Source organism: Camelus bactrianus, chromosome 21, assembly GCF_048773025.1.
Source record: "Camelus bactrianus isolate YW-2024 breed Bactrian camel chromosome 21, ASM4877302v1, whole genome shotgun sequence".
NCBI lineage: Eukaryota > Metazoa > Chordata > Mammalia > Artiodactyla > Camelidae > Camelus > Camelus bactrianus.
The window spans coordinates 4,268,512-4,296,397 of record NC_133559.1 but is presented as its reverse complement, the minus strand read 5'-3'; the positions used below and the strand labels follow the sequence as shown (position 1 = coordinate 4,296,397).

Here is a 27,886-nt window from a genome sequence, read left to right as displayed (position 1 = left end):
ACCCTGCGGTTTGCCTCAAGGTCCCTACGCCGAGGGAAGGTGCGATGATCCGCCGGGGGATGGGCGGCCTTCTTTCTACCCTCTGCGCCTTCATCTCACAGACCTAATGGCGCACAGAGTTTTCATCCAAAGAGAACCTAGGACTTGTGTTCCAAGAACTCATCGAAAATCAGAAACATTGGAAACACACACAACATTTGAAATACTAACATCGCATATTCTGTCCCTATCCGCACACCGAGCCCTTTACCATCTTTGATTCGGCGCTCCCTCGCCAATGTATCAACTGCGACACCATTTGAGAGTAACTGCCGTCATCTCAATTCAAGATCACTGCTTGGGCCGCTGTTGCTCCTTTCCTTTGTCGAGTCCCTCCAAACCGGCTTCTGCGGGACCCGTCCGCCAAGGCCACAGGAAGGCTTTGCCCTCGCGAGCAGGCCCCTTGTGCCCCTTCAGGAACCCGAAATCTCGTCTCTTCAGGCTGCCGGAGTGCAGGCCAGACGCGCCCTGTGCTTGTGGGAACACGACTGGGTTGTCATCCCCCAGCTGCCGCTGCCTCCGGACCCCTCCTGGCTGCCTCCGTGGGCGGCGGGGTCTTGGGTCAGCCTGAGCGCTGGAGCCGCCCACCTGGGGAGAGGCCCTTTCAGGGAAGTGCGGCCGCCCCCTTGGCTCTTGCCTGGCTCCGTGTGCCCTGCAGGGAACATGAAGGGTTCTGACCTGACAGAAAGCAGAAGAACCTTTCCCGTGATGGGAGGATGAGGGGAGCGGGTAGGAAATGCGTCAGAGGGTGGGGGAAAGTTCTCAAGGGCTTTCCAGAATTGTCGGCCTCGGTGCTGTCAGGTGGGCGACTGCCCTGTGATAATGGTGCTTGGTCTTCTCTTGTCCGGACCTTGACGTGGTGCTGGGTCCAGTCTGAGTTTAAGCAGACAGAGGCAGCCTGATTTGCAGTACAGATTCCAGTGCGTCTGTCTCCAAAGAGGGGTAGTCACCCAGCTTGTGGTTGTAGGATCCCAGGGGATGACATGCATGGGAAAGTTTTCTTGAACTTTCCTTCTTGGTCACATGTAACTCAGGGGGTAAAAACGAAGTTTAGCTCTAGACAAATGAATGGACTTTGGAGCTAGGTTAAAAAAAAAAAAGATACTTTTACAGACTTTAAAGAATTCTAGTAATTGACGTGTAACAGCGTAGACAGCATTTGCGTCATGTCATACTGCTGAAGGTGAACCCTTGTATGCATCACATCACTTTGAGAACTTCTGTCTGAAAGGTACTTTGTGCTGTCTTCCAGATTTTCGAATAATGTGGAAGCGCAGTGTTGGGAGCACAGTGTTCTAGGTTGTATACGTCCTGAAATTATTTTCCCTTCAAAATCCTAAGGATACTGAATGGCCTAAATGTCCTCATCTGGTTTTACTGGTCCAGTATGCAAACTTGAATTCCGATAAATATTTAAGTTTATAAAATTTAAAATTTTGAGTTCCAGCAAAATAAACACACCACATACCATACAATGTCTTTGAAATAAAGTCTCATAATTCTAGAAATCATAGCGACTTAGTTATTTCACTTACAATTTTGAGGTAGACTTTTTAGGCATCATGCGATATTTGAACCAACATGCATTTCTCCATTATGATTCGGCTCAAGTTGTGATTTTAAGATCCATTTTTCCCTTTTAAGTTCTTTAACTGATAATAAATTGGATTAATTAATTATAATCTTTGCCTGGAGGAATTCTAATTAACACAGGAATAACAAAAATACTGTTCTGATACAATGCTGCTGCATATTTTTATACGTTGATGAGTGGCCGAAGGTTAACAGGTTAAGAGGAGGTGTGGGCACCTTGAGCGGATGTCAGTGAATGGCCAGCTACTGTCAAGGAGCCATATAGAGACAGTGACAGTCATGTTACTGCAGGCTTGGTGGTATAGGAGGGAGCCTAGTCATTAGAGTGTGTGCCTCCAACCAAAGCGAAAACACACAGAGAAAAGAGGAGAAGAACAAATGTCTTGGACGGGTGTGTATTTCCCCCTCCAATCGAGAAGCTACTTGGCAGGAAGGAATCTGGAGTCATTCTGGCCAGTCTTCTCGAGACTCGATCAAGCAGGTCACCACCAAAAACAATGACAATTGTTGAAAGGCTTTCTAAACACCTTGGAAGTTTAGCGGCTGAGCACATGCAATGGGGTGTCTTTGGGTCACATCCACATCGTCCCTGTATGGTACCTCCCACTTACGTGATTCAGGAGGGCACCACTCCCCTTGTTAGAGTATTGGATAGATATATAGGAACTTGGTTGTGATGACAGGAGTGTGAAGAAAAGGCTCGTTCTTTGAGTTAAAAAAAAAAGTGCATCGGAGTAGAAATTGGCACACCTTCTATTGAAATCAAACTGGGGAAACATGAAGATACGCTTTCAGCTTCTGGTGGAGGTGGGGTGAGACGAATCAGATTTACCACCCTGCCTGAAATCTCACCCTACCTCCCAACCCCACCCCCAACCACCGCCCCCAGGAAAAAGAAAAAGAGGAAAGACACGAAACACCGGTTTTCAAGACACTGGAAATCAGGCAGCAAAACCCAGCAACCCCTGAGACATGAGCAGCAACCAACATGAGTCCTGTCATTGGCCTGGCTTACTGCTTCCAGACTTTCCAGGCTAGGCACCAGGAGGGGGATCTGAGGCCAACTCCTTGGGCTGTGGAGATGAAGCTGAGTTTTGATTGGAGGGCAAGGCAGCTAGAGTGCACAGGACAGAGATCCAGTGATGAGAGAGAGAGAGAGAGGAAGAGAACCCTGGGATATGAAAAGGCTCTCCCTCAAGGACTCAGCAGAGCAATGATCGCGAACAGGGTATGCTTATGCAGAAACTACCCGAGGCCAAGGAAGGAAACTTGAAAAGATCAATGCACAGTGTGCCTGCTGCTCACGCAGGACAGGCAATTGCACTCGCTCCCCCAAGCCAGCCTGGACTACTCATAATTCACAGGCCTTTGGGAAGAACACTCAGGAAGATTTTTTTCAGTAGTGAGAGTAATCAGCCCTAGAATGACCTACCTAAACTATCACAAAAGCAAGGCCCAAAGGGATCAAACTGTTTACAAGTCACTTAACTGTGCCACAGAACGAAACTCAAGACGATTTCTAGGAATACCAAAATAGCGAGCGCCCAAGAAGGGAAACTTTGACGATGTCTGGCATCCAATCAAAGGTGCCAGGCATGCAAAGAGGCAGGAGAAAATGACAAGGAGGAGAACAATCAATCAATCAACCGAAACTGAACCATAACTGACAAGACGTTAAAATTCCCAGGGAGGACTTCAAGACAGTTATGATGACTGTGTTGCCCATGTGCCAAGAGTTAAGTAGAAATATGGAACATTTTCCAGTGGCCTGAATCAAACTGTAGACGTGGAAACTATCACATCTGAGATAATAAGTTCACCAGGTGGAAATGACATCAGTTTGACATCACAGGAAAAAAAGATTAGGGAACATAAAGGCATGAACAACCGACAATATCCAAAATGAACCTACAGTAAAAAAGAAAAAGAAAGAAAAAGAAAAAGAAAAAAGAAAAAATTCTTTTTTTTTTTTTTTTAATGAACAGAGCATTATTGAGTGGTAGAGTGACTTTAAAAGGCCTAATATATGAGTAATTTGGAATCTCTGGAAAGACTCCGGGAGAAGGGAAAAATTTGGAAGAAATATTGACGGAAAATTTTCCGATCATAATAAAAATTATAAACCCACTGATCCAAGGAGCCAAATGAACAGCAGCAGCACATGAAACATGAAGAAAACCACATCTAGTCACATCATACTTAACTTGCTCAACTCCACTGAAAAAGAAAAGAAAAATATCTCCAAAGCAGCCAGAGGAAAAAGACATGGTACATTAAAAAAAAAAAAAATATATGCCAGACTCCTCATCAGAAACAGTGCCAGTGAGAAGACAGTGGAGCAACATCTTTAAGGGACTGAAGGGTTCGGGGGAGTGAATGTGTAATTGCATACCTCCTCCCCAAGAAATGTCTTTCAAAAATGAAGGTGCATAATGACATCTACAGACATATAAACGCTGAAGGAATTCATCACCAGCAGACCCACACTATGAGAAATGTGAAAGGAGTCCACTGATACCGGATGGAAATCTGGATGTACACAAAGGGATGAAGGACAACAGAAAAGGTACTTGCATGGGGAACTATGTAACATTTTTCATATTACTTAAATCTCTTTTTTAAAAAAGTGAGATTAAACCAAAGTAATAACGATGGATTGTGGGGTTTATAACCTATGTAAAGTGAAATGCCTGCCAACAACAGCATAAAGGCCAGCGGGGGGAATGTGAAGAGGTGTGGCATGACTTGAAGAAAGACTGTCCTGTGGTTAGCTACCGACGTATGCTATAAAGCTGAAAGCAATAGCCGAAATAACCAAACCAAAGAGTTACAGCTAATAAGCCAACAAAGGAGTGGAAATGGAATCATCCAGAAACCATGTAAACACTGTGATAGAGCAATGGCTCTCCGGGGGCTCTTCGCTAGAGAAGCACTCGTACAAGGGGCCAAAGATACGTGTTCAGGAATGAGGACTACAGCATTACTTGTAACCATGAAATCATAGAACCAGATTAATCTCAAAAGTATATGGAAATGGTTAAATCAACACTAGTAAGTACAAAGACGGAAGAAACTCCGTTGTTAAAAAGGAATTCAGAGTAACGATGACTCAAGTGAGCTGACATTTTCAGCCAGCCAGCGAGCGACCTAGTTTTCCTGGTGCGGTTCTGGGCCAGCCTCAAGTGATGAATTGAGGAGCTTAGGTTCTCCTGTCGTACACAAGACGACGCAGAGGTCAGGAGCGTAGTGGTGGGGGCATCGCTCTTTGGCCGTGAGGGGAGAGGATGCACAGAGTAGAGAGAGAACCTCAAGATCTTAGCTCTCTCAAAAGGGCAGGCTGAACACGTCCCTGGGTGGGCTCGAACCACCAACCTTTCGGTTAACAGCCGAACGCGCTGACCGATTGCGCCACAGAGACGCTTGGGCGACGCCTTCTCTCAGGGTCAGAGAGAGCAAGTTCGGCTTCCGCGCTCGGCTCAGTCACTCGCCTTTCTCAGCACCGCGGTGCCGGCTCCAAAGCCTCAGAAAACCCGGGAAGTGGAGTCGACGCGGCGTGTTCGTCCGGTGGGAAAGCCGTGCGTCGGGCGATTCCGAAGGCAGAAGGGACAGCCGAGCGGGAAGCCGGAACCCAGGTGGTGGGGAGGGTCGGTCAGAAGGGACGAGCGGGAAGAGGCGGGGAAGAAGCCCGCGAGGCGGGGAGGAGGACAAGGAGACTTCCTAGGAGGCCTGTGCAGAGACACGTGCGGATCTGGGGAGACGAGGATTGGTTTGGGGCTTGGTTTGGTTTGGTTTGATCATGAGGTATCAAACTTGAGGGGAAGAGAGTGCAGAATGGAGAGCGGGCGTGAAAGAGAGAAGAGTGCAAATACCCGAGGTTGTCCAAGAACCAAAGAGCGCGGTAATCGGAAAGGTTTGACGTCAACAGTGCTCCAGCAAGACGCAGGCCCGTCGCAGCGAGCGTGGTGCGCCGTGATCGTATAGTGGTTAGTACTCTGCGTTGTGGCCGCAGCAACCTCGGTTCGAATCCGAGTCACGGCACTGTCCCTGCCTCCCGCGGGGAAGGCGGTTGCTTCTCTTTTGATTTGGGGTTAAGCTTGACAGGGGCCTGGGGGCCACAGGGCACTGCTTTTTCCCTGGCCACCGGGCGCGATGAGGTCAGGAGAAGGCAAGGAAACGCTACAGACCGCTGACCTGGGGACCTTCTCTACTCCGTGTCTGAGCAGAAGGGAACCGAAGGAAGCCTTTTATCTTCTACCCCAAACTGGGGAAATCTTTCATGCCCTAGCTGCCCAGCGAGGAGCCTCCTGTGCTATCACCGGCGGGAAATGTTGTTTCTGGCTTACTCAAAATCTACAGGATCTTAAAGACCACAGACAAAATTTTTTATCACATAAGGGACTCCTCCTCCCTAGACCTGTTTAGCTGGTTTAACCTTGGCTGCTGGGAATCTCTGCTCTGAGGACTTTCTCAATCCTTGCCTATCGTTTCCCCTTATAGTCATCATAGTAACCTCTCCAGTGCCCGTCTACTCTCAAGGATTTTAAAGGCCTGTCGGCAGCCACTCGCGAGACAAACAGTATCCATCAGGACTGGACAACTGGAAGAACTTAACAAGAACCACATACATGGTGATCGCGGTGATTACCTGACCCTCCGGCCTGAGGACTCAACTAGTGGAAACAGCGAATGCCTGATTCTTCCGCCTGACTACATCCATGCTGGTAACCGAGGGTCACATTATACTGAGAGCATGACCGGAGGTGGGGGGGGGGGGGAGCGGAATTGTTCAAATCAAACACAAATAGAGATCAGACTTGACAATTCCCTGAGCAGATGACCCAGTTTAGTCATACAAACAAACGTTAATTGAGCTTATTTTACCGAACAAGTGAAACTTCTCTTGCGCCACTTCTTGTTTAGGCCTCTGAAAATCATAAACAAAACTTTAAAGCATTCAGCAAAGTTGGTATGAGACACTACTTTTAACCAGTTCCCTACCACTAGGAAAACTCTAACGATATAACCAATCACTGTGAAAATAAACAGCCATGCCTCCTCACTATATATAAGCTGCTTTTTAATTCTATCTCCGAGCCCCGTTCCGTATTCTGTGTGCGTGCTCCCAGTTCCCAGACTGTCTTTGTGCACGGTAAACTTTTATTAAGTACTGTTTCGGTGATCCAGTGGTTTTACTGCTGCTGGCTGAACTCTAAGAGTACCTCAACATTTTCATCTATCGATTGGGCCAACGAGGGAACCCCGCTTCATACTGTTGTGGTCATATGTGCCTGGATTTAGTGACCACTCAATCAATAATACAGAATCACAGTAAGTCACAGTAAGTCTTCAGGTCAGGCAGTGCAGGTCTTCTGTTCTGTTCTTCCTCGGGGATGCCCGAATAAAATGATCCCTAAAGCTGCTGTGAAAAGCTTCACCCAAAGAGGCGTGAAGTTCCAGGAGGGAAGAGAGGAACCTCACGTCGCAGACCCAGCCTGGCTGGTCCTCGAGGGCAGAACCAAAGAAGAGGCTAACCGGCAGAAAGCCCACCCCCATGATCTCGATGAAAGTCTTAAATCCTAACGTCCAATTGAGCAGGGGGCCGAGCTGAATCCACTCCTGCGCCCTGATCCGGAGAGTCGTCTGCACGAGTTCAGTGACCAGGAACAGGAGGAGAGACGGTGCACATCGCTGGTTCTCAATTGGGGCGCGATTTGGGCTCCCACCCTCCCCCTCCCCGGCCCCCCACTGACACTTTGTGCGTCACCTGCGGGCTCCTTTTTTGGAGGAAGCAGAGAGGGAACGGCCTTGGAAAAGGGTGTCTGGAATGCCGGGTGGCCTCTCGGAAGGCCCTCGGAGAGTGAAGGGTAAAGGTCACGCTGGTCCGAAGGAAGGAGATAAAGTAAGCGACGTGCAGCTCCCTGGTGGTCTAGTGGCTAGGATTCGGCGCTTTCACCGCCGCGGCCCGGGTTCGATTCCCGGTCAGGGAACTTCTTTTGTGCCGCCTGCTTTCCCCGCAGCACCGAGTCTTCAACTCCCGCCGAGGTAAGGGAAACAGAAGCGGCCGATTCTCAGGGCACCCAGGTCTTGCTTAGCTCCGTGTCAGCCCTCCCCGCCGCCGCGCCAAGTGGCTTTAGAGGGCTTCTGAGCTTCTTGCTCAGCTTTCCATAGCCCTGCAGAGCTTCCACAGCCCCTGTGGGGCTGCACCCGAGCCCGCGCCCCTTGCCACCTCAGGCGCGCAGGTCAGGCTGAGCTCTGAAGAAGCCTCTGAGAGAAGCCAAGCCCAGTCATGGTGTTACTAGGTACCCTCGAAACGGGCGCGTCTGGCTGAGACGCCTCAGCTCAGTTCGCGGATGAAACGCTCCGGAAGAGGTGCCTGGAGGCAACATCCGCGAGGGTTGAGAGGAAGGTGAGCGCTGGGCCAGGTCCTCCAGGGCTGTCCCGTTTGCAGATGAAGCGGTGGAGGGAGTTAACATCAGTTAACTGACCCAACGAAGGCAGCATGTGGAAAGCATGCGAAAAATGGAAAACTGTTGCCATAAGCAGAAGGTAAGAGTAGAAATCAACACCAGTCAGTATATCAAAACGATGCCACCCTCCACGGTCAAATCCCGCAGTTTCTACAACGGCTGTTGCATTTAAACCCTGTACACTCTACCAGGCCCTGGGCGCGTTTTCCCTTTTCCCGTGGAGGCTCACTCCGAAGACCTGTTGGAATCAATGTTGCGTCCACTGGAAGGCAAGAGGAGAGCGAGCGAGAGCCAGGGGAGATGCTGTGGACCGAGCCTGCAGAGGCTGTAGGTGGAGTGTGGAGATGAGAGCGCAGCGGCTGCGAATCAGTGGGTCGGGAGCTGAAAAGCGGTCAGTCTTGCGGGCCGGGCAGCGGGATCTCCTGAGTGTTGGGCGGGGTGGGTGAAGGAGGGGGCGGCGGTGGCGTCCGTTGGATTCCTTTGTGGAGAGCGGTTTGGAAGAACAGCGAGGGCCGGGGGGAGGGGAGGGGTGGGAGGCTGCCCTGTGCCTGCGGGGTGTGTGCTCATACTTACCGGGCACAGGAGAGACTGTGATCACCAAGATGGTTTTCTCAGGGCGGGGCTCTTCTGTTGCTCTCGGGACGTGCTGACCCCTGCGATTTCCCCGTGTGTGGGAAACTACCGCAGAGTTTGTGCTAATGGGGGACTACCTTCGTGCTCTTCCCCTGTTACCCTTCGGTTCATGAAGACTACTCTCTTCCGTGGTGCCTCCCTGCGCTCGGCTCCCCAGGTGCCCCACAACCGGCGCTCCACTGCTAGGGAAATCGGGTCTGCAGGCCCCATCCTCCTGGCTTTCCTATTTTGTGACCAAAGCGTATGGATGGGTCCTGCTCCTTGCGCCAGGCCTCCTGTCTGTCCGTGAGCGCCGGCCCGCTTCTGGCCACGCGCGTGTGTGCGCGCGCGCCGGGCTCCAGCCCACCGGGCTCGGCGCTGGTCTGGGCAGCCGGTGCAGGCTGGCTGGCAGGCATCAGCAGGAGAAAGGCCACTCGGCTGGGGTGGTGCGGAGGCGTGGGAACGTCGCCTCGCCCGAAGGCCTCGCGCCCCACCGTCCCTTTGGGACCAGGTCGGAACGAGGCACCCCTTCCAGGAACATGAGGGCCCGAGGCCTCCTTTCGCAGGGAGGCTCCCGGGGCCAGCCCGCCCTTCCCCTGCCCGGGCTAGATGACTCTTCTGGCCTCTCACCCGGCCTCCCCTTCTCCGTTTTCCTCTTCCACCCCGGGGGCTGTGTCCCTGGGGAGACTAAACGCTCCCCGCCCACCCCCTAATCCTCAGAAATGACCCAGCCCCCTCTCCAGTGCTGACGGAGGGAGTTGGATCCGTGTTTTCCTACAACGGGAGGAGAGAGAACCTTTGGCGGCAGGAAGCAACCTGTTCCCTTGCTGGGTCTCTTGGCTCAGCCCATCGAGGGGCCTGGCTCAGGGACCCGGAATCTTCGCTCCTCCTTGAGGGGCCTGGGTCGCGCGCGGCCCACGGAGGTGGCCGGGTTGGCTTCTCTCCCACTGCTCCTCAAGGAAGAGCAGGAGCATCCTGTGGGGCCCACTCTTATCCAGAAGAGGCACCCGGGAAATGATCCAGCAGAAGCCGGGACTCTGCGCAACGGACCACTTCGGAGCGACGCTTTGGTTGGCGGGTCGTTGCCCCCGAGGGCCTCGGAGAGGGCAGAAATCATCCAGGACGATGCGTTCTTCAGCGCCTTGACTGAGACAAACGGAAAGGAGGGTGTCTCCCAAGAGGGCTGCCGCCCCGAAGCCTCTGGTAGCAGAGGGGCTTCTGGAGCCAGAGGGCCCCCTCTCCGCCAGGGTTATCAGTCGGCTGCTGCAGAGATCTCACCTGGCTGAGGTCTCCTCTTCCTCCTCCCCTCCTCCCCTCCTCCCCCACCTCCTTTTCTTCCCCTTCTTCCCCCTCCTCCACCTCACCCCTCTTCGTTTTCTATCCTGATGTTCCTTGAGTGCCTGTCTTCCTTTTGTGCCACGGGACATGTCACCTCTGCCGAAGATCACACAATTCCTTAGGTTGCTCTGAGCTTCAAATAAGGAAATGTAGGCAAAGGTGCCAAAAATTCTCAATAATTGTGATCTCTTCTTGTTTCTATCAGTAACATCATCTGAATCATCAGGACTGTCCTTTTTTTTTTTTTTTTAACAATTGCATTTTCATTTTTGGAATATATTAGCATACATTTAAACATTACAATAAACAAATATATACAAAAATAAATAAATAAAATAAATTGTAATATATATACACCAAAAAGATAAATAAATAAAATAAACTGAAAAAATTACACAATTGCTGAGTAATAAATTGGTTCTGCGATTTTATTATGAAAAATAGTGTGTAGAGAATATTATTACACATATAACCTTGGCAATTCTGCAGGGTAGAGGCTGTCTTTCAGCCACCCTGTAGACAACCTGTCAAGTGTTAAACACCTTTAATGAAATTTTGCCAGCAGTCAAATGTGAATGTACTTGTAAGGCAACATAATCAACGGGTACTGAAGATATTTAATAAATTCTTACAAAACAAGAAGAAAAAGACAGACCTGTAGGAAAATCACCAAGGTCTTGGGGCGGGGGTGGCAGGGATCCTATAAGAGAAAGTCCAGATGGCTACCAAATACGCAATGGTGCTCAAATTTATCACCAATAAGGGATATTAGAAGCGAAATCCCCACGATTACAGATTGGTGCAGGAGAAAGAGGAGAGGTGGGCGGAGGGGGAGGGATGCAAGAGGAAGAGGGAGAGGAAGGAAGAAGAGGAGGAGGACAGAGAAGGAAAGAAGTAGAAGAGAGAGGGAGAAGGAAGAGGGGGAGAAGCAGGTGGAGGACACTTGCAGGTAGAAAAGTATGGAGTGGTGAGCGAGGTGAACCTCAGGGCCTCAGGACTCTGCGAAGTCCCCATTTACATCGACTCTTTATTGTCTTCTGCTCAGAACTGCCTTGCAGATTTTAGCTCTCATTTTTACTGCTTGTGGTCAGAACCACGATATAATGGGTTGTTCTGCACAGGCAAAACAAGGAGGCGTCGAAAGAAAAAAAGGGAGGGGAGAAAGGAAAACAGACCACAGGTGTCCTGCATTGGCCGGGAATCGAACCCGGGTCTCCCGCATGGGAGGCGAGAATTCTACCACTGAACCACCAATGCTCCCTTTACTGCTTGCCCCACTCTAGATCCCTAGCAAGGATCTCCAGAGTGACTGAAGGCCCGGCAACGGGGAAACTAGAACGTTCCCAAACAGGCTTACACCATTGTCTTTGGCAGACAGAGCTAACGGACTGACAGGCACTCCAAGCAAAGGCTGGCGAAGAAGATGTACAATCAGGCGACAGCAAAAAGTGGGAACATTCCAATGAAGATATCAAAATATCGGTCTTGTCAGCTCACACCACACCTCTGAAAAAGGCTCTTTCCAGCCGTAGAACAGACCCCTGCAGAAAAACTTCGGAAACTCATCCAGATCCCTTGTTTAGGACCCTATACCTTCAACTGTCAACCTCAGACTCTAACCTTAGAAAATAATCTAACTTTCTAGATTAGGCAAGTAAAATTCTAACCCAGAGAAGAAATAAGAAGCAGAAGCAGAAGTAGACTGGAATTAGAAGAAGGAAAGGGCCAGAATCAAAATAGAGATAATGGAGAGACACACCTTGGCCATGCATTCCCGGCCAATGCACGCTTTGCCTCGGGTGGCTCTCCCCCGTTTCCTATGGGCAAGACGTGTGTGTTGGTCCTTTCTGGGTTGTACTTGGCCTCTAGGAGTGGCCATACCGCCCTCGAGTTAATTCCACAGCAGAAGATTCTGAGGACTTGGTATCAGCTGGGCCGGGTGATGGGTAAGGGTTGTTTTTGTTTTTGTTTTTGTTTACAGTCCTTCGAGGCCGTGCAGCGATTGTGCATGCTTCAGTGATAGACCTGCAGTGCCACAACCACCTGGGCAGAGGTTGTCTTTGAAGCCTCATGCGTCGCCGGGCGGTTTTCTTCCGTTTCGAATACTTGAAATAGAAACCATTGTGACTATTATTCTTTCTCCTATTTTATTGTGGTTACATAGCAGTATGGCCTGGGAATCAAGGAATGAAGGTCACCGAAGGACAGCAGCTGCAGCGCGAGAAGAATCATGGCCCAAGGAAGGGGAACGCTTGTGGGAAGGAATTTCCAAAATGTTACATAGCTGGAATCATTCAGTTTCAGTTTTATCAGACTGGATTCTTTCACTTAGTGAGTATATTTAAGGTATTTTCATCTTTTTTCACAATTCCCCAACTTGCCTAAACTCCAAGGATGGGGCAGATGCCTGAGAATTTCCAATGAAGAAAAAAAAGCTTCCATTCGCCGAGAATCGAACCCGGGTCTCCCTCATGGGAAGGGAGAATTCTACCATTGAACCACCAATGCCCTGTCTGCTCACGAATCTGGTTGATGTATGTGGTAATTGAAAGCGTGCTGGCCAGAGTTGGTGTGTGTGTTGGCTGTTGGGCAGAGGGCAGATAGAACCAAATCTCTTGGAGGTCCAAGGTGATGGTCGTTTCCCTTGCTGAGCTCCAGTTTATGACTCAGCCTCCACCTAGCTGGGCTTCTCAGCTTCTCAGCAAGAGTAGCACGACTGCAGGTCTGCAGCTCTCATCTTTCAAAAAATCATAATGATTCTTAAGTCCCAACATGTGAGGCAGGCTTCCAGGCTACTTACTTCAGTGTACTTTCCCCAGGGAAATTTTGGGAAAGAAATCTCTCTATAGTTCAATTCATTCAGAGGACCAATGTTTCACCCGCTGCAAATTTTCTGAAGATTAGTCTGTTCCTTATGTAATCCAAACACCGAAGCCTATACCTCAATGTATCTCACAGTCACAAATGCAACAAGGAGTCCAATTTAGATTAGCGTCTCCTGTATAACCAAATACTGATTGCAAACTTAATATTAATTAATATCTTGATAAGTATGATATATCACAAATCCGTCCAAATGCTTCGAACACCTTAAAAAGTGAACACATAGTATTGTTGTAATGGTTACAAGACCGACTCACTGCTCTTGTACATAAAAAATGGTTACAGAGAACTGATTCCCTTGGCCAAGGTGTGTCTCTCCATTATCTCTATTTTGATTCTGGCCCTTTCCTTCTTCTAATTCCAGTCTACTTCTGCTTCTGCTTCTTATTTCTTCTCTGGGTTAGAATTTTACTTGCCTAATCTAGAAAGTTAGATTATTTTCTAAGGTTAGAGTCTGAGGTTGACAGTTGAAGGTATAGGGTCCTAAACAAGGGATCTGGATGAGTTTCCGAAGTTTTTCTGCAGGGGTCTGTTCTACGGCTGGAAAGAGCCTTTTTCAGAGGTGTGGTGTGAGCTGACAAGACCGATATTTTGATATCTTCATTGGAATGTTCCCACTTTTTGCTGTCGCCTGATTGTACATCTTCTTCGCCAGCCTTTGCTTGGAGTGCCTGTCAGTCCGTTAGCTCTGTCTGCCAAAGACAATGGTGTAAGCCTGTTTGGGAACGTTCTAGTTTCCCCGTTGCCGGGCCTTCAGTCACTCTGGAGATCCTTGCTAGGGATCTAGAGTGGGGCAAGCAGTAAAGGGAGCATTGGTGGTTCAGTGGTAGAATTCTCGCCTCCCATGCGGGAGACCCGGGTTCGATTCCCGGCCAATGCAGGACACCTGTGGTCTGCTTTCCTTTCTCCCCTCCCTTTTTTTCTTTCGACGCCTCCTTGTTTTGCCTGTGCAGAACAACCCATTATATCGTGGTTCTGACCACAAGCAGTAAAAATGAGAGCTAAAATCTGCAAGGCAGTTCTGAGCAGAAGACAATAAGGAGTCGATGTAAATGGGGACTTCGCAGAGTCCTGAGGCCCTGAGGTTCACCTCGCTCACCACTCCATACTTTTCTACCTGCAAGTGTCCTCCACCTGCTTCTCCCCCTCTTCCTTCTCCCTCTCTCTTCTACTTCTTTCCTTCTCTGTCCTCCTCCTCTTCTTCCTTCCTCTCCCTCTTCCTCTTGCATCCCTCCCCCTCCGCCCACCTCTCCTCTTTCTCCTGCACCAATCTGTAATCGTGGGGATTTCGCTTCTAATATCCCTTATTGGTGATAAATTTGAGCACCATTGCGTATTTGGTAGCCATCTGGACTTTCTCTTATAGGATCCCTGCCACCCCCGCCCCAAGACCTTGGTGATTTTCCTACAGGTCTGTCTTTTTCTTCTTGTTTTGTAAGAATTTATTAAATATCTTCAGTACCCGTTGATTATGTTGCCTTACAAGTACATTCACATTTGACTGCTGGCAAAATTTCATTAAAGGTGTTTAACACTTGACAGGTTGTCTACAGGGTGGCTGAAAGACAGCCTCTACCCTGCAGAATTGCCAAGGTTATATGTGTAATAATATTCTCTACACACTATTTTTCATAATAAAATCGCAGAACCAATTTATTACTCAGCAATTGTGTAATTTTTTCAGTTTATTTTATTTATTTATCTTTTTGGTGTATATATATTACAATTTATTTTATTTATTTATTTTTGTATATATTTGTTTATTGTAATGTTTAAATGTATGCTAATATATTCCAAAAATGAAAATGCAATTGTTAAAAAAAAAAAAAAAAGGACAGTCCTGATGATTCAGATGATGTTACTGATAGAAACAAGAAGAGATCACAATTATTGAGAATTTTTGGCACCTTTGCCTACATTTCCTTATTTGAAGCTCAGAGCAACCTAAGGAATTGTGTGATCTTCGGCAGAGGTGACATGTCCCGTGGCACAAAAGGAAGACAGGCACTCAAGGAACATCAGGATAGAAAACGAAGAGGGGTGAGGTGGAGGAGGGGGAAGAAGGGGAAGAAAAGGAGGTGGGGGAGGAGGGGAGGAGGGGAGGAGGAAGAGGAGACCTCAGCCAGGTGAGATCTCTGCAGCAGCCGACTGATAACCCTGGCGGAGAGGGGGCCCTCTGGCTCCAGAAGCCCCTCTGCTACCAGAGGCTTCGGGGCGGCAGCCCTCTTGGGAGACACCCTCCTTTCCGTTTGTCTCAGTCAAGGCGCTGAAGAACGCATCGTCCTGGATGATTTCTGCCCTCTCCGAGGCCCTCGGGGGCAACGACCCGCCAACCAAAGCGTCGCTCCGAAGTGGTCCGTTGCGCAGAGTCCCGGCTTCTGCTGGATCATTTCCCGGGTGCCTCTTCTGGATAAGAGTGGGCCCCACAGGATGCTCCTGCTCTTCCTTGAGGAGCAGTGGGAGAGAAGCCAACCCGGCCACCTCCGTGGGCCGCGCGCGACCCAGGCCCCTCAAGGAGGAGCGAAGATTCCGGGTCCCTGAGCCAGGCCCCTCGATGGGCTGAGCCAAGAGACCCAGCAAGGGAACAGGTTGCTTCCTGCCGCCAAAGGTTCTCTCTCCTCCCGTTGTAGGAAAACACGGATCCAACTCCCTCCGTCAGCACTGGAGAGGGGGCTGGGTCATTTCTGAGGATTAGGGGGTGGGCGGGGAGCGTTTAGTCTCCCCAGGGACACAGCCCCCGGGGTGGAAGAGGAAAACGGAGAAGGGGAGGCCGGGTGAGAGGCCAGAAGAGTCATCTAGCCCGGGCAGGGGAAGGGCGGGCTGGCCCCGGGAGCCTCCCTGCGAAAGGAGGCCTCGGGCCCTCATGTTCCTGGAAGGGGTGCCTCGTTCCGACCTGGTCCCAAAGGGACGGTGGGGCGCGAGGCCTTCGGGCGAGGCGACGTTCCCACGCCTCCGCACCACCCCAGCCGAGTGGCCTTTCTCCTGCTGATGCCTGCCAGCCAGCCTGCACCGGCTGCCCAGACCAGCGCCGAGCCCGGTGGGCTGGAGCCCGGCGCGCGCGCACACACGCGCGTGGCCAGAAGCGGGCCGGCGCTCACGGACAGACAGGAGGCCTGGCGCAAGGAGCAGGACCCATCCATACGCTTTGGTCACAAAATAGGAAAGCCAGGAGGATGGGGCCTGCAGACCCGATTTCCCTAGCAGTGGAGCGCCGGTTGTGGGGCACCTGGGGAGCCGAGCGCAGGGAGGCACCACGGAAGAGAGTAGTCTTCATGAACCGAAGGGTAACAGGGGAAGAGCACGAAGGTAGTCCCCCATTAGCACAAACTCTGCGGTAGTTTCCCACACACGGGGAAATCGCAGGGGTCAGCACGTCCCGAGAGCAACAGAAGAGCCCCGCCCTGAGAAAACCATCTTGGTGATCACAGTCTCTCCTGTGCCCGGTAAGTATGAGCACACACCCCGCAGGCACAGGGCAGCCTCCCACCCCTCCCCTCCCCCCGGCCCTCGCTGTTCTTCCAAACCGCTCTCCACAAAGGAATCCAACGGACGCCACCGCCGCCCCCTCCTTCACCCACCCCGCCCAACACTCAGGAGATCCCGCTGCCCGGCCCGCAAGACTGACCGCTTTTCAGCTCCCGACCCACTGATTCGCAGCCGCTGCGCTCTCATCTCCACACTCCACCTACAGCCTCTGCAGGCTCGGTCCACAGCATCTCCCCTGGCTCTCGCTCGCTCTCCTCTTGCCTTCCAGTGGACGCAACATTGATTCCAACAGGTCTTCGGAGTGAGCCTCCACGGGAAAAGGGAAAACGCGCCCAGGGCCTGGTAGAGTGTACAGGGTTTAAATGCAACAGCCGTTGTAGAAACTGCGGGATTTGACCGTGGAGGGTGGCATCGTTTTGATATACTGACTGGTGTTGATTTCTACTCTTACCTTCTGCTTATGGCAACAGTTTTCCATTTTTCGCATGCTTTCCACATGCTGCCTTCGTTGGGTCAGTTAACTGATGTTAACTCCCTCCACCGCTTCATCTGCAAACGGGACAGCCCTGGAGGACCTGGCCCAGCGCTCACCTTCCTCTCAACCCTCGCGGATGTTGCCTCCAGGCACCTCTTCCGGAGCGTTTCATCCGCGAACTGAGCTGAGGCGTCTCAGCCAGACGCGCCCGTTTCGAGGGTACCTAGTAACACCATGACTGGGCTTGGCTTCTCTCAGAGGCTTCTTCAGAGCTCAGCCTGACCTGCGCGCCTGAGGTGGCAAGGGGCGCGGGCTCGGGTGCAGCCCCACAGGGGCTGTGGAAGCTCTGCAGGGCTATGGAAAGCTGAGCAAGAAGCTCAGAAGCCCTCTAAAGCCACTTGGCGCGGCGGCGGGGAGGGCTGACACGGAGCTAAGCAAGACCTGGGTGCCCTGAGAATCGGCCGCTTCTGTTTCCCTTACCTCGGCGGGAGTTGAAGACTCGGTGCTGCGGGGAAAGCAGGCGGCACAAAAGAAGTTCCCTGACCGGGAATCGAACCCGGGCCGCGGCGGTGAAAGCGCCGAATCCTAGCCACTAGACCACCAGGGAGCTGCACGTCGCTTACTTTATCTCCTTCCTTCGGACCAGCGTGACCTTTACCCTTCACTCTCCGAGGGCCTTCCGAGAGGCCACCCGGCATTCCAGACACCCTTTTCCAAGGCCGTTCCCTCTCTGCTTCCTCCAAAAAAGGAGCCCGCAGGTGACGCACAAAGTGTCAGTGGGGGGCCGGGGAGGGGGAGGGTGGGAGCCCAAATCGCGCCCCAATTGAGAACCAGCGATGTGCACCGTCTCTCCTCCTGTTCCTGGTCACTGAACTCGTGCAGACGACTCTCCGGATCAGGGCGCAGGAGTGGATTCAGCTCGGCCCCCTGCTCAATTGGACGTTAGGATTTAAGACTTTCATCGAGATCATGGGGGTGGGCTTTCTGCCGGTTAGCCTCTTCTTTGGTTCTGCCCTCGAGGACCAGCCAGGCTGGGTCTGCGACGTGAGGTTCCTCTCTTCCCTCCTGGAACTTCACGCCTCTTTGGGTGAAGCTTTTCACAGCAGCTTTAGGGATCATTTTATTCGGGCATCCCCGAGGAAGAACAGAACAGAAGACCTGCACTGCCTGACCTGAAGACTTACTGTGACTTACTGTGATTCTGTATTATTGATTGAGTGGTCACTAAATCCAGGCACATATGACCACAACAGTATGAAGCGGGGTTCCCTCGTTGGCCCAATCGATAGATGAAAATGTTGAGGTACTCTTAGAGTTCAGCCAGCAGCAGTAAAACCACTGGATCACCGAAACAGTACTTAATAAAAGTTTACCGTGCACAAAGACAGTCTGGGAACTGGGAGCACGCACACAGAATACGGAACGGGGCTCGGAGATAGAATTAAAAAGCAGCTTATATATAGTGAGGAGGCATGGCTGTTTATTTTCACAGTGATTGGTTATATCGTTAGAGTTTTCCTAGTGGTAGGGAACTGGTTAAAAGTAGTGTCTCATACCAACTTTGCTGAATGCTTTAAAGTTTTGTTTATGATTTTCAGAGGCCTAAACAAGAAGTGGCGCAAGAGAAGTTTCACTTGTTCGGTAAAATAAGCTCAATTAACGTTTGTTTGTATGACTAAACTGGGTCATCTGCTCAGGGAATTGTCAAGTCTGATCTCTATTTGTGTTTGATTTGAACAATTCCGCTCCCCCCCCCCCCCACCTCCGGTCATGCTCTCAGTATAATGTGACCCTCGGTTACCAGCATGGATGTAGTCAGGCGGAAGAATCAGGCATTCGCTGTTTCCACTAGTTGAGTCCTCAGGCCGGAGGGTCAGGTAATCACCGCGATCACCATGTATGTGGTTCTTGTTAAGTTCTTCCAGTTGTCCAGTCCTGATGGATACTGTTTGTCTCGCGAGTGGCTGCCGACAGGCCTTTAAAATCCTTGAGAGTAGACGGGCACTGGAGAGGTTACTATGATGACTATAAGGGGAAACGATAGGCAAGGATTGAGAAAGTCCTCAGAGCAGAGATTCCCAGCAGCCAAGGTTAAACCAGCTAAACAGGTCTAGGGAGGAGGAGTCCCTTATGTGATAAAAAATTTTGTCTGTGGTCTTTAAGATCCTGTAGATTTTGAGTAAGCCAGAAACAACATTTCCCGCCGGTGATAGCACAGGAGGCTCCTCGCTGGGCAGCTAGGGCATGAAAGATTTCCCCAGTTTGGGGTAGAAGATAAAAGGCTTCCTTCGGTTCCCTTCTGCTCAGACACGGAGTAGAGAAGGTCCCCAGGTCAGCGGTCTGTAGCGTTTCCTTGCCTTCTCCTGACCTCATCGCGCCCGGTGGCCAGGGAAAAAGCAGTGCCCTGTGGCCCCCAGGCCCCTGTCAAGCTTAACCCCAAATCAAAAGAGAAGCAACCGCCTTCCCCGCGGGAGGCAGGGACAGTGCCGTGACTCGGATTCGAACCGAGGTTGCTGCGGCCACAACGCAGAGTACTAACCACTATACGATCACGGCGCACCACGCTCGCTGCGATGGGCCTGCGTCTTGCTGGAGCACTGTTGACGTCAAACCTTTCCGATTACCGCGCTCTTTGGTTCTTGGACAACCTCGGGTATTTGCACTCTTCTCTCTTTCACGCCCGCTCTCCATTCTGCACTCTCTTCCCCTCAAGTTTGATACCTCATGATCAAACCAAACCAAACCAAGCCCCAAACCAATCCTCGTCTCCCCAGATCCGCACGTGTCTCTGCACAGGCCTCCTAGGAAGTCTCCTTGTCCTCCTCCCCGCCTCGCGGGCTTCTTCCCCGCCTCTTCCCGCTCGTCCCTTCTGACCGACCCTCCCCACCACCTGGGTTCCGGCTTCCCGCTCGGCTGTCCCTTCTGCCTTCGGAATCGCCCGACGCACGGCTTTCCCACCGGACGAACACGCCGCGTCGACTCCACTTCCCGGGTTTTCTGAGGCTTTGGAGCCGGCACCGCGGTGCTGAGAAAGGCGAGTGACTGAGCCGAGCGCGGAAGCCGAACTTGCTCTCTCTGACCCTGAGAGAAGGCGTCGCCCAAGCGTCTCTGTGGCGCAATCGGTCAGCGCGTTCGGCTGTTAACCGAAAGGTTGGTGGTTCGAGCCCACCCAGGGACGTGTTCAGCCTGCCCTTTTGAGAGAGCTAAGATCTTGAGGTTCTCTCTCTACTCTGTGCATCCTCTCCCCTCACGGCCAAAGAGCGATGCCCCCACCACTACGCTCCTGACCTCTGCGTCGTCTTGTGTACGACAGGAGAACCTAAGCTCCTCAATTCATCACTTGAGGCTGGCCCAGAACCGCACCAGGAAAACTAGGTCGCTCGCTGGCTGGCTGAAAATGTCAGCTCACTTGAGTCATCGTTACTCTGAATTCCTTTTTAACAACGGAGTTTCTTCCGTCTTTGTACTTACTAGTGTTGATTTAACCATTTCCATATACTTTTGAGATTAATCTGGTTCTATGATTTCATGGTTACAAGTAATGCTGTAGTCCTCATTCCTGAACACGTATCTTTGGCCCCTTGTACGAGTGCTTCTCTAGCGAAGAGCCCCCGGAGAGCCATTGCTCTATCACAGTGTTTACATGGTTTCTGGATGATTCCATTTCCACTCCTTTGTTGGCTTATTAGCTGTAACTCTTTGGTTTGGTTATTTCGGCTATTGCTTTCAGCTTTATAGCATACGTCGGTAGCTAACCACAGGACAGTCTTTCTTCAAGTCATGCCACACCTCTTCACATTCCCCCCGCTGGCCTTTATGCTGTTGTTGGCAGGCATTTCACTTTACATAGGTTATAAACCCCACAATCCATCGTTATTACTTTGGTTTAATCTCACTTTTTTAAAAAAGAGATTTAAGTAATATGAAAAATGTTACATAGTTCCCCATGCAAGTACCTTTTCTGTTGTCCTTCATCCCTTTGTGTACATCCAGATTTCCATCCGGTATCAGTGGACTCCTTTCACATTTCTCATAGTGTGGGTCTGCTGGTGATGAATTCCTTCAGCGTTTATATGTCTGTAGATGTCATTATGCACCTTCATTTTTGAAAGACATTTCTTGGGGAGGAGGTATGCAATTACACATTCACTCCCCCGAACCCTTCAGTCCCTTAAAGATGTTGCTCCACTGTCTTCTCACTGGCACTGTTTCTGATGAGGAGTCTGGCATATATTTTTTTTTTTTTTAATGTACCATGTCTTTTTCCTCTGGCTGCTTTGGAGATATTTTTCTTTTCTTTTTCAGTGGAGTTGAGCAAGTTAAGTATGATGTGACTAGATGTGGTTTTCTTCATGTTTCATGTGCTGCTGCTGTTCATTTGGCTCCTTGGATCAGTGGGTTTATAATTTTTATTATGATCGGAAAATTTTCCGTCAATATTTCTTCCAAATTTTTCCCTTCTCCCGGAGTCTTTCCAGAGATTCCAAATTACTCATATATTAGGCCTTTTAAAGTCACTCTACCACTCAATAATGCTCTGTTCATTAAAAAAAAAAAAAAAGAATTTTTTCTTTTTTCTTTTTCTTTTTCTTTCTTTTTCTTTTTTACTGTAGGTTCATTTTGGATATTGTCGGTTGTTCATGCCTTTATGTTCCCTAATCTTTTTTTCCTGTGATGTCAAACTGATGTCATTTCCACCTGGTGAACTTATTATCTCAGATGTGATAGTTTCCACGTCTACAGTTTGATTCAGGCCACTGGAAAATGTTCCATATTTCTACTTAACTCTTGGCACATGGGCAACACAGTCATCATAACTGTCTTGAAGTCCTCCCTGGGAATTTTAACGTCTTGTCAGTTATGGTTCAGTTTCGGTTGATTGATTGATTGTTCTCCTCCTTGTCATTTTCTCCTGCCTCTTTGCATGCCTGGCACCTTTGATTGGATGCCAGACATCGTCAAAGTTTCCCTTCTTGGGCGCTCGCTATTTTGGTATTCCTAGAAATCGTCTTGAGTTTCGTTCTGTGGCACAGTTAAGTGACTTGTAAACAGTTTGATCCCTTTGGGCCTTGCTTTTGTGATAGTTTAGGTAGGTCATTCTAGGGCTGATTACTCTCACTACTGAAAAAAATCTTCCTGAGTGTTCTTCCCAAAGGCCTGTGAATTATGAGTAGTCCAGGCTGGCTTGGGGGAGCGAGTGCAATTGCCTGTCCTGCGTGAGCAGCAGGCACACTGTGCATTGATCTTTTCAAGTTTCCTTCCTTGGCCTCGGGTAGTTTCTGCATAAGCATACCCTGTTCGCGATCATTGCTCTGCTGAGTCCTTGAGGGAGAGCCTTTTCATATCCCAGGGTTCTCTTCCTCTCTCTCTCTCTCTCATCACTGGATCTCTGTCCTGTGCACTCTAGCTGCCTTGCCCTCCAATCAAAACTCAGCTTCATCTCCACAGCCCAAGGAGTTGGCCTCAGATCCCCCTCCTGGTGCCTAGCCTGGAAAGTCTGGAAGCAGTAAGCCAGGCCAATGACAGGACTCATGTTGGTTGCTGCTCATGTCTCAGGGGTTGCTGGGTTTTGCTGCCTGATTTCCAGTGTCTTGAAAACCGGTGTTTCGTGTCTTTCCTCTTTTTCTTTTTCCTGGGGGCGGTGGTTGGGGGTGGGGTTGGGAGGTAGGGTGAGATTTCAGGCAGGGTGGTAAATCTGATTCGTCTCACCCCACCTCCACCAGAAGCTGAAAGCGTATCTTCATGTTTCCCCAGTTTGATTTCAATAGAAGGTGTGCCAATTTCTACTCCGATGCACTTTTTTTTTTAACTCAAAGAACGAGCCTTTTCTTCACACTCCTGTCATCACAACCAAGTTCCTATATATCTATCCAATACTCTAACAAGGGGAGTGGTGCCCTCCTGAATCACGTAAGTGGGAGGTACCATACAGGGACGATGTGGATGTGACCCAAAGACACCCCATTGCATGTGCTCAGCCGCTAAACTTCCAAGGTGTTTAGAAAGCCTTTCAACAATTGTCATTGTTTTTGGTGGTGACCTGCTTGATCGAGTCTCGAGAAGACTGGCCAGAATGACTCCAGATTCCTTCCTGCCAAGTAGCTTCTCGATTGGAGGGGGAAATACACACCCGTCCAAGACATTTGTTCTTCTCCTCTTTTCTCTGTGTGTTTTCGCTTTGGTTGGAGGCACACACTCTAATGACTAGGCTCCCTCCTATACCACCAAGCCTGCAGTAACATGACTGTCACTGTCTCTATATGGCTCCTTGACAGTAGCTGGCCATTCACTGACATCCGCTCAAGGTGCCCACACCTCCTCTTAACCTGTTAACCTTCGGCCACTCATCAACGTATAAAAATATGCAGCAGCATTGTATCAGAACAGTATTTTTGTTATTCCTGTGTTAATTAGAATTCCTCCAGGCAAAGATTATAATTAATTAATCCAATTTATTATCAGTTAAAGAACTTAAAAGGGAAAAATGGATCTTAAAATCACAACTTGAGCCGAATCATAATGGAGAAATGCATGTTGGTTCAAATATCGCATGATGCCTAAAAAGTCTACCTCAAAATTGTAAGTGAAATAACTAAGTCGCTATGATTTCTAGAATTATGAGACTTTATTTCAAAGACATTGTATGGTATGTGGTGTGTTTATTTTGCTGGAACTCAAAATTTTAAATTTTATAAACTTAAATATTTATCGGAATTCAAGTTTGCATACTGGACCAGTAAAACCAGATGAGGACATTTAGGCCATTCAGTATCCTTAGGATTTTGAAGGGAAAATAATTTCAGGACGTATACAACCTAGAACACTGTGCTCCCAACACTGCGCTTCCACATTATTCGAAAATCTGGAAGACAGCACAAAGTACCTTTCAGACAGAAGTTCTCAAAGTGATGTGATGCATACAAGGGTTCACCTTCAGCAGTATGACATGACGCAAATGCTGTCTACGCTGTTACACGTCAATTACTAGAATTCTTTAAAGTCTGTAAAAGTATCTTTTTTTTTTTTAACCTAGCTCCAAAGTCCATTCATTTGTCTAGAGCTAAACTTCGTTTTTACCCCCTGAGTTACATGTGACCAAGAAGGAAAGTTCAAGAAAACTTTCCCATGCATGTCATCCCCTGGGATCCTACAACCACAAGCTGGGTGACTACCCCTCTTTGGAGACAGACGCACTGGAATCTGTACTGCAAATCAGGCTGCCTCTGTCTGCTTAAACTCAGACTGGACCCAGCACCACGTCAAGGTCCGGACAAGAGAAGACCAAGCACCATTATCACAGGGCAGTCGCCCACCTGACAGCACCGAGGCCGACAATTCTGGAAAGCCCTTGAGAACTTTCCCCCACCCTCTGACGCATTTCCTACCCGCTCCCCTCATCCTCCCATCACGGGAAAGGTTCTTCTGCTTTCTGTCAGGTCAGAACCCTTCATGTTCCCTGCAGGGCACACGGAGCCAGGCAAGAGCCAAGGGGGCGGCCGCACTTCCCTGAAAGGGCCTCTCCCCAGGTGGGCGGCTCCAGCGCTCAGGCTGACCCAAGACCCCGCCGCCCACGGAGGCAGCCAGGAGGGGTCCGGAGGCAGCGGCAGCTGGGGGATGACAACCCAGTCGTGTTCCCACAAGCACAGGGCGCGTCTGGCCTGCACTCCGGCAGCCTGAAGAGACGAGATTTCGGGTTCCTGAAGGGGCACAAGGGGCCTGCTCGCGAGGGCAAAGCCTTCCTGTGGCCTTGGCGGACGGGTCCCGCAGAAGCCGGTTTGGAGGGACTCGACAAAGGAAAGGAGCAACAGCGGCCCAAGCAGTGATCTTGAATTGAGATGACGGCAGTTACTCTCAAATGGTGTCGCAGTTGATACATTGGCGAGGGAGCGCCGAATCAAAGATGGTAAAGGGCTCGGTGTGCGGATAGGGACAGAATATGCGATGTTAGTATTTCAAATGTTGTGTGTGTTTCCAATGTTTCTGATTTTCGATGAGTTCTTGGAACACAAGTCCTAGGTTCTCTTTGGATGAAAACTCTGTGCGCCATTAGGTCTGTGAGATGAAGGCGCAGAGGGTAGAAAGAAGGCCGCCCATCCCCCGGCGGATCATCGCACCTTCCCTCGGCGTAGGGACCTTGAGGCAAACCGCAGGGTTCCTGGGAGCCAAGACGGTGAGAAAAGAAATTTCTCTGGCCGGGAATCGAACCCGGGCTGCGGAGGCTTCAAATCCTAACCAAGAGACCACCAGGGAGTCATAGGAAACAAAGCCCACTCACCATCCCGCTCGAATTTGCCATGTCTAGTCGAAACTCGTGACAATAAATGTTGGGTTTCTAAGGACAGAGCAGAAAAAGAGGCCATTCCCAGCCCCTCTGGGCTGAATGCAGCTGTGCAAGGCTCCCGGCCCTTGGCCCGCTGCTCGTCACCCTTCCCCTCTCCCGCTGTGGGCGACGCTCTCTGCTCCGAGGCCAGGCCAGGCCAGGCCGCACGTGGTAACCGGCTGGGTTGCCTCCTAGTCCAGCTACGTCTCTGTCCGCGGCAGAGCCGAGGTCATTCTCTCTTTCTGAACCTCGGTTTCCTTTTAAGTCAGGCGCAGACCTGGCTCTCAGCGGGAGATGAGCGGATGGGTCTCCTTGCTGACCTCTGTCCTCAGTCCAGGGGCGCTCCCGATGACGGCAGGGGTACTGGCTCCTTTTCCTCCCCGACCAGCTCAATTCGTGGAGCCTGAAATTCTCAACTACGCGTCTTTGACTCGAACCCTCGGTGCAGGGTTACTTCTCTTTTGTTCTGTCAGGCAAATCAACGTGTTCCGCAGGTGTGCTGAGGTGCGGGAAAGCCAAGTGTGCTTCACAGGGGTGAACTTCGTGGTTTTCCGAGACTTAATAGGTGTCAGCGTGTAGAGGGGAAAAGTCTCTAAATGAGAAAGTGAGGGGATTTCCGGATGTAAAGGTAACTTGAAGGGGGCCTTGTCCTGTGCCCTCCTTGAGCTAAGCGGTGTCCAAAGTGACCGAGAGCGGAGAAAGGAGGCCCGGTTCCTAGTGCGGAGTAGGCTTCCCGGTAGCAAGGGAACTCCTCCCATGTATCCTGGGGAAAGAGAGCACAGCTGTGCACGCCAGCACGTCCCACCCCTCCTTGCCTCCTTTTAGTTTTTCCAATGGGAATGTAAATATCGGAGGGGCGGAAAAAGAAAGCTGACGTGTTTCCGCCCGGTTTCGAACCGGGGACCTTTCGCGTGTGAGGCGAACGTGATAACCACTACACTACGGAAACCGAACTGGTGCTGGCGCTTCACAGTACGTCCAGGAAAACCCTATCCTGCCCACCAACCCTTTAAACTGAGAGTAAAACGCTCGAAGCGCCAGCAATACCTCCAGCAAGAAGACTGCAGTCCCACAGAGGCCCTGGCTTGGGGCTCCGCACCTCCCCCCTGCCCCACCCCGCCGCAGCCAGGACAGTTTGGTTTCGGGTTCCCGCATCCAACGCAGGGTCTCTCCTTCCACAACTAAGCGCCCGGGCTCAGGGGTCGCCCTGCTAACTCCCCAGCTCCCAGAACTTCCATTTGCTTTTTCAAAATAGATTCTCTTTCTCTGCTGGAAAAGATTTATCATGTCATCTATTTTCTGAACGGCTAAAACATACCACATTAAGCTCCTATCTGACAACCTCAATAGCTCAATCCCCTGTGAGTCAGTCTCTGCGGGATCCTTTTTTCCCCTTCTGCTTCTATTCCTTTGTAGTCCTAGACTACTGTGACTGGAGGAGGAACCTATTGTGTGAAAAATGGTGGCCGGTTTCATGATCTCTTTCTCTCAAGATTGTTCACCCTCTTCCCCAACTTTCTCCAGGATAGACCGTACACTAAGCCGTATAATATGCCCCAAAACATTTCGAAGGACTTGAATTGCATACAGTTTGGGACATCTCACAGACCAGAACTATAGTCTAGAAGCAGGTTGGCAAGTAGTGTAGGTAGTTTGTCCTCCACCCTCACTTTGTCATGAATGTTCAGTGGCACATATGGAGGTGGCCGTGGTCATATATGTGGAGTCCACTAGCTTGGAAAAGCTAGGCAGCTGAAGGGAAGAGAGAGATATTTCAGGGAATTTCCCTCGTCTTGGCTCACAAAACCAGGAAGAAATTGATAGGTAGGAAGTTAGGAGAGGTCAGGGGATTATTTCTCCTGCCTGCCTATGCCTCTCTTTAAAACCTCAGCTTCTATGCCACTAAATCCCACTGCACAGGAATACTGTGGGTCACCACTAACTACCATAGACCCAAGATCTGGATGTTTACCACACTCTGAGAAAACAAGAACAGGTCAATAAGTTTGGGTCAACACAAGCCATCGCTCAGTGTTCTATAAAAACTGCTCTGGACATAAAGAATAGCACTAGTTTACAAAGCACCCCAAATTATGTGGCCACTACAAGTGTTCAAAGAAACATATAAAATCTACTTCAATGACTTTGACAAGTGGGGAAGAAAGCCTTTCGCACTAGAATGACATCCATAAGGGATAAGCGTGGAATATGCATATACAGATTAAAACACAAAGGAACCCACACATAGAGGAGGAGGGTGGGGCTGGGAGGTAGGGAATGTCAAAGCCGACTTCAAGTTTAACGAAAAGCCTAGTTGCTTTCCCGTTGAGGAAAAAGAAGCCATCATAACGTCAGTCTGCAGTAAGAAGTTAATTAAGACACAGTCTTGCCAGTAACCCTTATAAATTAATTATTCATACATGGAACACAGTATTACATTTGGGATATTTTCCTCAAAATAGTAAAACGGGGTGGAAAAAAAACTAGCAAACCAAAAACTCCAAGAGTATCTAAAAGTCTTAAATTTTCCATGAGGAAAAGTGACTTTATGACAGTGTTTAAGACAATGAAAGAATTTGAGAAATATCAATTCCTTGATGATTTATATGCTTGCAAGAATAAACAATAACAAATAGTTTTTTACGTTTTAGGAAGAGATAGGTCTGTGGTATC

The 27,886-nt window shown here is 49.9% G+C and overlaps 11 non-coding genes across 11 annotated transcripts; 5 read left to right on the top strand and 6 right to left on the bottom strand.

The window, feature by feature from the left end:
• Positions 1 to 4,976: 4,976 nt before the first annotated feature.
• Positions 4,977 to 5,050, bottom strand: TRNAN-GUU (transfer RNA asparagine (anticodon GUU)). The gene has a single exon. It is a non-coding gene; the product is annotated as a tRNA-Asn (tRNA).
• Positions 5,051 to 5,598: 548 nt separating this feature from the next.
• Positions 5,599 to 5,670, top strand: TRNAH-GUG (transfer RNA histidin (anticodon GUG)). The gene has a single exon. It is a non-coding gene; the product is annotated as a tRNA-His (tRNA).
• Positions 5,671 to 7,547: 1,877 nt separating this feature from the next.
• On the top strand, positions 7,548 to 7,619 carry TRNAE-UUC (transfer RNA glutamic acid (anticodon UUC)). The gene has a single exon. It is a non-coding gene; the product is annotated as a tRNA-Glu (tRNA).
• Positions 7,620 to 8,664: 1,045 nt separating this feature from the next.
• Positions 8,665 to 8,826, top strand: LOC141574411 (U1 spliceosomal RNA). Its single transcript, XR_012501484.1, has one exon. It is a non-coding gene; the product is annotated as a U1 spliceosomal RNA (small nuclear RNA).
• A 2,409-nt stretch (positions 8,827 to 11,235) lies between these two features.
• TRNAG-CCC (transfer RNA glycine (anticodon CCC)) lies at positions 11,236 to 11,306 on the bottom strand. The gene has a single exon. It is a non-coding gene; the product is annotated as a tRNA-Gly (tRNA).
• A 2,435-nt stretch (positions 11,307 to 13,741) lies between these two features.
• TRNAG-CCC (transfer RNA glycine (anticodon CCC)) lies at positions 13,742 to 13,812 on the top strand. Its single transcript has one exon. It is a non-coding gene; the product is annotated as a tRNA-Gly (tRNA).
• A 2,409-nt stretch (positions 13,813 to 16,221) lies between these two features.
• On the bottom strand, positions 16,222 to 16,383 carry LOC123612219 (U1 spliceosomal RNA). Its single transcript, XR_006719431.1, has one exon. It is a non-coding gene; the product is annotated as a U1 spliceosomal RNA (small nuclear RNA).
• Positions 16,384 to 17,428: 1,045 nt separating this feature from the next.
• Positions 17,429 to 17,500, bottom strand: TRNAE-UUC (transfer RNA glutamic acid (anticodon UUC)). The gene has a single exon. It is a non-coding gene; the product is annotated as a tRNA-Glu (tRNA).
• Positions 17,501 to 19,377: 1,877 nt separating this feature from the next.
• Positions 19,378 to 19,449, bottom strand: TRNAH-GUG (transfer RNA histidin (anticodon GUG)). Its single transcript has one exon. It is a non-coding gene; the product is annotated as a tRNA-His (tRNA).
• A 548-nt stretch (positions 19,450 to 19,997) lies between these two features.
• TRNAN-GUU (transfer RNA asparagine (anticodon GUU)) lies at positions 19,998 to 20,071 on the top strand. Its single transcript has one exon. It is a non-coding gene; the product is annotated as a tRNA-Asn (tRNA).
• A 6,018-nt stretch (positions 20,072 to 26,089) lies between these two features.
• TRNAV-CAC (transfer RNA valine (anticodon CAC)) lies at positions 26,090 to 26,162 on the bottom strand. Its single transcript has one exon. It is a non-coding gene; the product is annotated as a tRNA-Val (tRNA).
• Positions 26,163 to 27,886: the final 1,724 nt, after the last annotated feature.